We start from the raw sequence: 9,379 nt of genomic DNA, 5'->3' as shown, positions 1-9,379 counted from the left end.
ACCATCTGTAGTGATTTTGGAGCTCAAAAAAATAAAGCCTGCCACTGTTTCCACTGTTTCCCCATCTATTTGCCATGAAGTGATGGGACCGGATGCCATGATCTTCGTTTTCTGAATGTTGAGTTTTAAACCAACTTTTTTTCTCTCCTCTTTCACTCTCATCAAGAGGCTCTTTAGTTCTTCTTCATTTTTCTGCGATAAGGGTGGTGTCATCTGCGTATCTGAGGTTATTGATATTTCTCCCGGCAATCTTGATTCCAGCTTGTGCTTCATCCAGCCCAGCGTTTCTCATGATGTACTCTGCATATAAGTTAAATAAGCAGGGTGACAATATACAGCCTTGACGTACTCCTTTTCCTATTTGGAATCAGTCTGTTGTTCCATGTCCAGTTCCAACTGTTGCTTCTTGACCTGCATACAGGTTTCTCAAGAGGCAAGTCAGGTGGTCTGGTATTCCCATCTCTTTCAGAATTTTCCACAGTTTCTTGTGATCCACACAGTCAAAGGCTTTAGCATAGTCAATAAAGCAGAAATAGATGTTTTTCTGGAACTCTCTTGCTTTTTCCATGATCCAGCAATGTTGGCAATTTGATCTCTGGTTCCTCTGCTTTTTCTAAAACCAGCTTGAATGTCTGGAAGTTCACGATTCATGTATTGTTGAAGCCTGGCTTGGAGAATTTTGAGCATTACTTTACTAGCGTGTGAGATGAGTGCAATACAAAGGAAATGTACTAGTTCAAGCAACAACTATGAACTTGCTTTCACTAGATTTATAAATAACTCCAGGACTCTCTGGGCTTCCATGGAGAGGAGTGAGTTTGCCCCCCAGAAAAGCACTGGAAGGACTGATCAGGAATAAAGCTTCTAAGGGCACACCTGATCTCTGCAACTGTTGCCTCCACATTTCATCCCCTCCCTAGTCCTCCATCTCTGCACTCTGCCATGGCCTTTTCTTTTTTCAGGCTTGATCACTTTGTAAAGTCTCTCTCTTTTCTTCCCTCTCATGCCTGCCTCTTTAATTCTCTAATAAAAAATTTATGCAGTCTGAGCTGAGCATGCTCACTGGTTGTAGGCAGGTTGTCTTTGTAAGGGGGTAGCTACAACAGTATCTCTCTATAGTGTTTCTATTGTTTACATGAGAATAATTCACCAGATCAGCAAACATATCATCTGGAAACCTCTTGCCTTATGACAGAACAGATCAGTTCAAACTGAACAGTTGACTGGAACGTATTGCTAGATGGCCTAGCTTAGCTGCAGAGAAAGCCTCTTCTGTTCCCACTGGTGCTGACCAGTTCATCTCAGTGGCTTGCTTTTAGACACCAGCATATATCCTGAAAATAGAATAAAAATTGGAGTTGGTCTATGCTGTATTGACTTTTAGCCAACCGTGACTCTGTGAGTGGACAGTTTGCTTTAGGGAAATAATTTGCCCTAAGCAGAATTTGGACACTGGACTTTTTTTTGGTTGAATCAAAGACAGTGCTACATAATGACAAAGCCACAATCAACTTTTTTGGCTGTAGTTCCTATAAGTAAGATCAATTTAAATGCCAATATTCATTTGTTTTTTGACGTGTCATTCTTATTAAATTATGGTTAAAAACCAAGCTGTTTAATTCCTCCTATCCCAAATTTCCATGGAAATGGATGAAAGAATCTGAAAATGGTGGTATAGGTCAGTACCAGCATCAGAAGTAAGGGAAAGGCTGGAAACTTTAAGGAGTTTCTTCAAACCAGGCTGGGATTACTAGATTCGGGGAAAAGAGAATTAACCTGTGACTGGCCTGGGAAATAACTGGAAGGAACCTTCCAGTAGGTGCCACTATAACATGTATCTCTGAGTCCTAGGGGAAGGAGGGCTTTGAAGCAGTTATTAGGGGTCTTGATCATAAAAGCACCTTGGGGAAAGATGTGATGTGCTGGGGTCCAAACAAAGTGAAGTACTGAGGACTGAACTATGTGATTCAGTTCTAATTGGCTCTGCTGGAGTGGGAAGGGAGCAGTGGCGATGCTTGAGGGTGCCAATAAGGGCAGACATGCCAGTGGAGAGTTGGGATCCTATATTACCAACTTCAAACTGCCTTAATAAACAGAGAAGACTCTTCTACCTAGTGGTGGAGTATAGCTGTCTCCTTTCTACTGGGAACTAGATGGGTGATGTAGCAAAGTAAAATTATAGGATTTTAAAATTTTTCTGTTATTCCTTCATCTGGGCTTGAAACATGCAAAGAGATGCCAGCTGCATGTCTTCCAGACTCCATCTCAGCTTCCAGGATAAGCATATATTCTTATGTCTAAAGAATGAACAAATTGAGAAAACTATTGTATACATGAAAGAATTCAGTAATAAACAGCTTATACTTCTTGAACACTAGCTGTGTGTCAGGCCCTTGACATAAATTACCTTTTTTAATCCTTACAACAATCCTAAAATCTGGGAATTATGCATACATTACACTTAAGTGAACAGAGTTCCTTCTGATGTTAAAGAACATATTTAAGTAAGTAGTAGAGTAGAGATTTGAGCCTAGTTTTAATTCCAAAGCCAATAAATGATTGAAACAGAGTAATTATCCCTCTGTAAAATAAAGCTACAGAAAAAAAATAACAGAAAACTTTAGAAAATCTCTGTTTTATCATCACTGAAATTTAACAGTGATATTTTCAAAAAGGAATAATAGTCAATCATAGAAGATTACTTTAAGACAATTAAAGAACCCATTAAGTGACAAATCAAAATACAAAGGAAGTTGTGAACTGCAGATTTGTTATAATTAACAGCAAAATATATGATCAGTGAAGATGAAAGACAAGCATAAAAATTTTTCTGAGAATTTGGTAAAAGGCTATAATTAAATAGGGACATAAGTAGATAGCTACTTGAAGAATGAATCCAGGGTTTCTGTATACATATAATAGGGATTCAAGGTAAATGGAACAAAGCAGATGGAAGAAATGTAATGAAAACTAATGAAAGAAAATTATGTGTTGAAAAAGGAAGTGAAAGTTTGGATTAAGTATGCTTCCCAAGTACCAGGCAAAATTTATGAAGAAAACCCCTGTGAGATATATCCTGGTGAAGTTTTTTAACATAAAGGAAATAAAATGTTCCTATAAGAACCAAAAGCAGGGTATCTAATAAGAAAGTCTGGCATCAGTTCAGTTCAGTCACTCAGTCGTGTCCAACTCTTTGTGACCCCATGAACCGTGGCATGCCAGGCCTCCCTATCCATCACCAACTCCCGGAGTCCACCCAAATCCATGTCCATCAAGTCGGTGATGCCATCCAACCATCTCATACTCTGCCATCCCCTTCTCCTCCTACCCTCAATCTTTCCCAGCATCAGGAGCTTTTCAAGTGAGTCTGCTCTTCTTATAAGGTAGCCAAAGTATTAGAGTTTCAGCTTCAACATCAGTCCTTCCAATGAACACTCAGGACTGATCTCCTTTAGGATGGACTGGTTGGATCTCTTTGCAGTCCAAGGGACTCTCAAGAGGCTTCCCCAACACCACAGTTCAAAAGCATCAATTCTCTGGCACTCAGCTTTCTTTATAGTCCAACTCTCACATCTATACGTGACTATTGGAAAAAACATAGCTTTGACTAGATGAACTTTTGTTGACAAAATAATGTCACTGCTTTTTAGTATGCTGTCTAGGTCGGTCATAACTTTCCTTCCAAGGAGTAGGCACCTTTTAATTTCATGGCTGCGATCACCATCTGCAGTGATTTTGGAGCTCAGAAAAATAAAGTCAGCTATTGTTTCCACTGTTTCCACATCTGTTTGCCGTGAAATGATGGGACCAGATGCCATGATCTTAGTTTTCTGAATGCTGAGCTTTAAGCCAACTTCTTCACTCTCCTCTTTCCCTCTCATCAAGAGGATCTTTAGTTCATTTTCACTTTCTGCCATAAGGGTTGTGTCATCTGCATATCTGAGGTTATTGATATTTCTCTCGGCAATCTTGATTCCAGCTTGTGCTTCTTCCAGCCCAGTGTTTCTCATGATGTACTCTGCATATAAGTTAAATAAGCAGGGTGACAATGTACAGCCTTGACGTACTCCTTTTCCTATTTGGAGCCAGTCTGTTGTTCCATATCCAGTTCCAACTGTTGCTTCCTGACCTGCATACAGGCTTCTCAAGAGGCAGTCCAGGTGGTCTGGTACTCCCATCTCTTTCAGAATTTTCCACAGTTTATTGTGATCCACACAGTCAAAGGCTTTGGCATAGTCAATAAAGCAGAAGTAGACATTTTTCTGGAACTCTCTTGCTTTTTCCATGATCCAGCGGATGTTGGCAATTTGATCTCTGGTTCCTCTGCCTTTTCTAAAAGCAGCTTGAAAAGCTGGAAGTTCACGGTTCAGGTATTCCTGAAGCCTGGCTTGGAGAATTTTGACCATTACTTTACTAGCATGTGAGATGAGTGCAGTTAGATTTTCCCAAAGAAATGGAGCAATGTTTACTAAGTTTTGGGTAGAAAAGACTTTGATCCCAGAATTCTAGGGCCAGTCATGTTCTCATTCGCATGAGAAGGCAATGGAGAAACATTTCAGATGCCCAAGTTCTCAGAATTATGGGAACTTTGCTACCTTTTTGATGCAATCCCTTGAAGAAGCCCTTGGGTTGAATGAGGAACAAAAAAAGAAAAAAAGGATCTGTGGAACTGTGACAAATAAAAAGTATCTTACATCATTGAAACCTCTACAATTTGGCATTGTTCATGTAGCATTCATTTATGTCAATAAAATTTTGTGAAAATGTGAGAAATAATTTTCAAAACTGTACCTTCCAACAGAACTTTTCTGAGATAAATATTCTCTGGGCTGTTAAGGTAGCTATTACTATCCATATGTGATAGTTGAGCACTTTAAGAGGAAAAAGTCAGTGACTGCAATAAAAAACAAACTATGATGGCTCTGAACCTTTAAAACTATAGTCACTTCTTTATCCAAATGTTTATCCAAAGTCCAGCAATTTCTTTGTTTTCATTTCTTGTTCTTTGATTAAAGTCAGGTATAATTTATCTATCTATTAATATCTATCTATCCCTTATCTATGTCTGTCAATATATTAATGGTTGTAATAATTTTCACTCAAGTTTAATGGTAAATAGATACACTTGGTGGTAAGGCTTTAGGTAAATTTTAAATATTTCAAATATGATGATTTTAAAAATGAATGTTGACATTTTAAAACAGATCATTGTAAATGATAACCCTGTATAAGAGACAGCAAAAGAGACACAGATGTATAGAACAGTCTTTTGTACTCTGTGGTAGAAGGCGAGGGTGGGATGATTTGAAAGAATAGCACTGAAACATGTATATTATCATATATGAAACAGATCGCCAGTCCAGGTTTGATGCATGAGACAGGGTGCTCAGGGATGGTGCACTGGGATGACCCAGAGGGATGGGATGGGGCAGGGAAGTGGAGGGGGGTTCAGGACGGGAAACACATGTATACCCATGGCTGATTCATGTCAATGTATGGCAAAAACCCCTATGATATTGTAAAGTCATTAGCCTCCAATTAAAATAAATTTTAAAAAAGAACTAAAAAAAAAAGGTCATTATGGTAAAAAACCCAAAATGAAACAACATAGAAGTAACTTCTAAGAAGTAGGATATGTTCTTAGAATTGTGGTCCTTTTTAATTTAATTCTCACAGGATTTAGTTGTATGTCTTATGAGATTTTCCTTATGTTGCTTTGTATGGCACTCGGTCTTTATTGTTGTGGTTGTTCAGTTGCTAAGTCGTGTCCTACTCTTTTTGACCCCATGGACTGCAGCACAATAGGCTCCTCTGTCCTCTACTGTCTCCCGGAGTTTGCCCAAATTCATGTTCGTTGAGTCAGTGATGCTATTTAACCATCTCATCCTCTGCCACTCTCTTCTCCTTTGCCTTCAATCTTTCTCAGCATCAGGGTCCTTTTCTAAGAGTTGGCTCTTTGTGTCAAGAGGCCAAAGTATTGGAGATTCAGCTTTAACATCAGTCCTTCCAATGAATATTTAGGGTTTATTTCCTTTAGAATTGACTAGTTTGGTCTCCTTGCAGTCCAAGGGACTCTCCAGAATCTTTTTCAGCACCACAGTTCAGAAACATCAGTTCTTTGATGCTCAGGCTTCTTTATGATCTAACTTTCAAATTTGTTTATAACTTTTATAAACTTGTCTAATTGTCTACTGCTAGATCTTGAGCTCATTGAGAATGAGCTGCATCTTATTCACAGGACATGCTGCTGCTGCTGCTAAGTCACTTTAGTCGTGTCCGACTCTGTGCGACCCCATAGATGGCAGCCCACCAGGCTCCCCCGTCCCTGGGATCAGGCAAGAACACTGGAGTGGGTTGCCATTTCCTTCTCCAATGCATGAAAGTGAAAAGTGAAAGTGAAGTCACTCAGTCGTACCCGACTCTTCAAGGCCCCATGGACTACAGCCTACCAGGCTCCTCCATCCATGGGATTTTCCAGGCAAGAGTACTGGAGTGGGCTGCCATTGCCTTCTCCTATTCACAGGACATAGGAAGCTCTAATTCTTATATATGGTAGGGGTACTTCTTATGTTACCTAATCCTGTGCTTTGAGGATTATAGACAACAGATTAGATATCAAGCTTGTTTTTAAAAATACTTATTTCTTCGGTTGTGTTGGGTCTTAGTTGTGGGACTTGGGATCACGTGGAATATTTCATTGCAGCACACAGATTCTATAGTTGTGGCTCTGTAGTTGTGGCACATGGGCTTAGTTTCTCTGTGGCATGTGGGATCTTAGTTCCCCAACCAGAGGTTGAAATCACATCCCCTGCATTGCAAGGTAGATTCTTAATCACTGGACCAACAGGGAAGTCCTGATATCAAGTTTAACTGACAGCCTCTTTCGGAAATTAAACTGTCTGTTTGATAACTCTCAAGGTCAGAAATCTTATCAGCATTGCCCATCTATAAATAACGTAATTTGGTGATCTTGACTTATTTTAGAGTATATAGACAATACTTATTTTAGCTCTACCACTATAGCTATGTACCCTTTGGTAAAAACATAATTAAAGCTTTAGTTTCTTTGTTTATAAGTGGGGACAGTAACATCCTAATTCTTATTGTTGTGAGGATAAAAAGAGCAACTACATAATTATTCACATATAGCATGTACTCAATGACTGTTAGTTGCTATCTTTCTTTTCAGAAGAGGACCAGGAGTGTGGCATAAACAGCATTAATCTGGAGGTGTAGTTCTAAACCTAGCTCTTCTTATCAGTGGCTGGGCAACTGTGGAGAAACTGGTTTTCTTTCCTGGGTTTAATTTCTTCTTGTAAAATGAAAAGAAGGGAATAAATGATCCCAAAGGGCCTTTTTGAATCAGTCACTCTGTGAATTTGTAATCAGAATAGTTAGTGCAGTTAGCTGAATAAAATAAATTTAGGTTGAAAACTGATTGATTTAAATTACCTTGATTGTGTCTATTAGTGGATGTCCTAGGATAACTGTGGAGAAAGCAATGGCACCCCACTCCAGTACTCTTGCCTGGACAATCCCATGGATGGAGGAGCCTTGTGGGCTGCAGTCCATGGGGTCTTGAAGAGTTGGACACGACTGAGCAACTTCACTTTCACTATTCACTTTCATGCATTGGAGAAGGAAATGGCAACCCACTCCAGTGTTCTTGCCTGGAGAATCTCAGGGATGGGGGAGCCTGGTGGGCTGCCATCTATGGGGTCGCACAGAGTTGGACACGACTGAAGTGACTTAGCAGCAGCGGCAGCAGCAGGATAACTATAATGGCTTCCCTGGTAGCTCAGTTGGTAAAGAATCTGCCTGCAATGCAGGAGACCCTCGTTCGATTCCTGGGTCAGAAAGATTCCCTGGAGAAGGGATAGACTACCCACTCCAGTATTCTTGAGCTTCCCTGGTAGCTCAGCTGGTAAAGAATCTGTCTGCAATGTGGCAGACCTGGGTTTGATCCCTGGGTTGGGAAGATCCCCTGGAGAAGGGAACTGCTACCCACTCCTGGCCTGGAGAACTCCATGGACTGTATAATTCATGGGGTCACAAAGAATTGCACACGACTGAGCGATTTTCATTCACTCACTCACTAGGATGACTGTTCTTCCTTGTTTATTTTGACAGTATAAACTTGACCTAAAAATATATATTCTTTCTTTGTTCCTTTTATCCTTCCTTAACCCCCATCAGATTTTCCTGACCTATTCATTTGATGTTCTGTTGATCTTCTGAATTAGGATAAAATTTTGTTACTCTAAACCTGTCTCTTTCTGATATGATTTAAAATAGAATCCACCACTTTGAACAATCCCCGACTGGAATAAGAAGATCCTCATAAACCCTGCCTTCTTACAGGGTTTACATGGGACCTCATTCTGTAGATTTCATTATTTCTTGTTGTGATTTTTAAATTATTATTAGTTTTTAACAAAAAAGAAGGAGAAAGAAAATTATCATCCCCTCAGGCATTTCTTAGTTACAGTAATGGAAGTTTAGCTATTGGTAGAGACTTTATGGGAATTTGAAATAGTTTTAGTATTTATTCAAACTACCCCCTATCAAAAAAGGTAACCTTTGGCACAGATTTAATAACAGTTGTTCAACTCAGTTATGTAACACTTGCCACTTTTGATTTTTCTGCAGTATTACTGAATTTAAAAATGCACTTTAGCATGCTAAAGATAAAAGTTATCCTATGTAGAAGCATAATATAAAAGTAAGAGATAATAGAGAAAATACCTGTCTTTTAGATATGTAAACAATCTAATTTTCACCTTCAGTTATCAGTTGCATGTAGGTGAGGTGAGGTGAGGTGAGGTGAAGTTGCTCAGTTGTATCCGACTCTTTGCGATGCCGTGGACTGTAACCTACTAGGCTTCTCTGTCCATGGGATTCTCCAGGCAAGAATACTAGAGTGGATTGCCATTTCCTTCTCCAGGGGATCTTCCTGACCCAGGGATCGAACCTGGGTCTCCTGCATTGGAGGCAGACGCTTTAACCTCTAAGCCACCACACATATACTAAAATTGGAACGATACAGAGAAGATTAGCATGGTCCCTGCGCAAGGATGACATGCAAATTCATGAAGTGTTCCATATCAGTTGCATGTAATTGTGTAAAAAATGAAGTTAGCTGAAGTCAAGTCTGCTAAGCTATTGTATATTTTGGCTGTAATACCTGGTATTTGTAAAATTTGTTATGTGTTATTTTAAAGATGGGGGTCTCCCTGCATCAGCTGTTGTTATCTGGCACAGGTGAACTATGGCATCTGTTCTTGAGCTAAAAGATATTAATATCCTTTAGTCCAGATAAGGAGAAGGAGGGCCACACCACACTGTCTATTCATCTGCATTATGTTGTTGTTGTTGTTCA

At 39.6% G+C, this 9,379-nt stretch overlaps 1 pseudogene; it reads left to right on the top strand.

Moving 5' to 3' along the window:
* The first annotated feature begins 9,011 nt into the window (after positions 1-9,011).
* Positions 9,012-9,109, top strand: LOC128054947 (uncharacterized; annotated as a pseudogene).
* Positions 9,110-9,379: the final 270 nt, after the last annotated feature.

Source organism: Budorcas taxicolor, chromosome 10 (genome assembly GCF_023091745.1).
Source record: "Budorcas taxicolor isolate Tak-1 chromosome 10, Takin1.1, whole genome shotgun sequence".
NCBI lineage: Eukaryota > Metazoa > Chordata > Mammalia > Artiodactyla > Bovidae > Budorcas > Budorcas taxicolor.
Note: the sequence above shows the minus strand (reverse complement) of the source record. Positions and strands in the feature narration are given on the sequence as shown.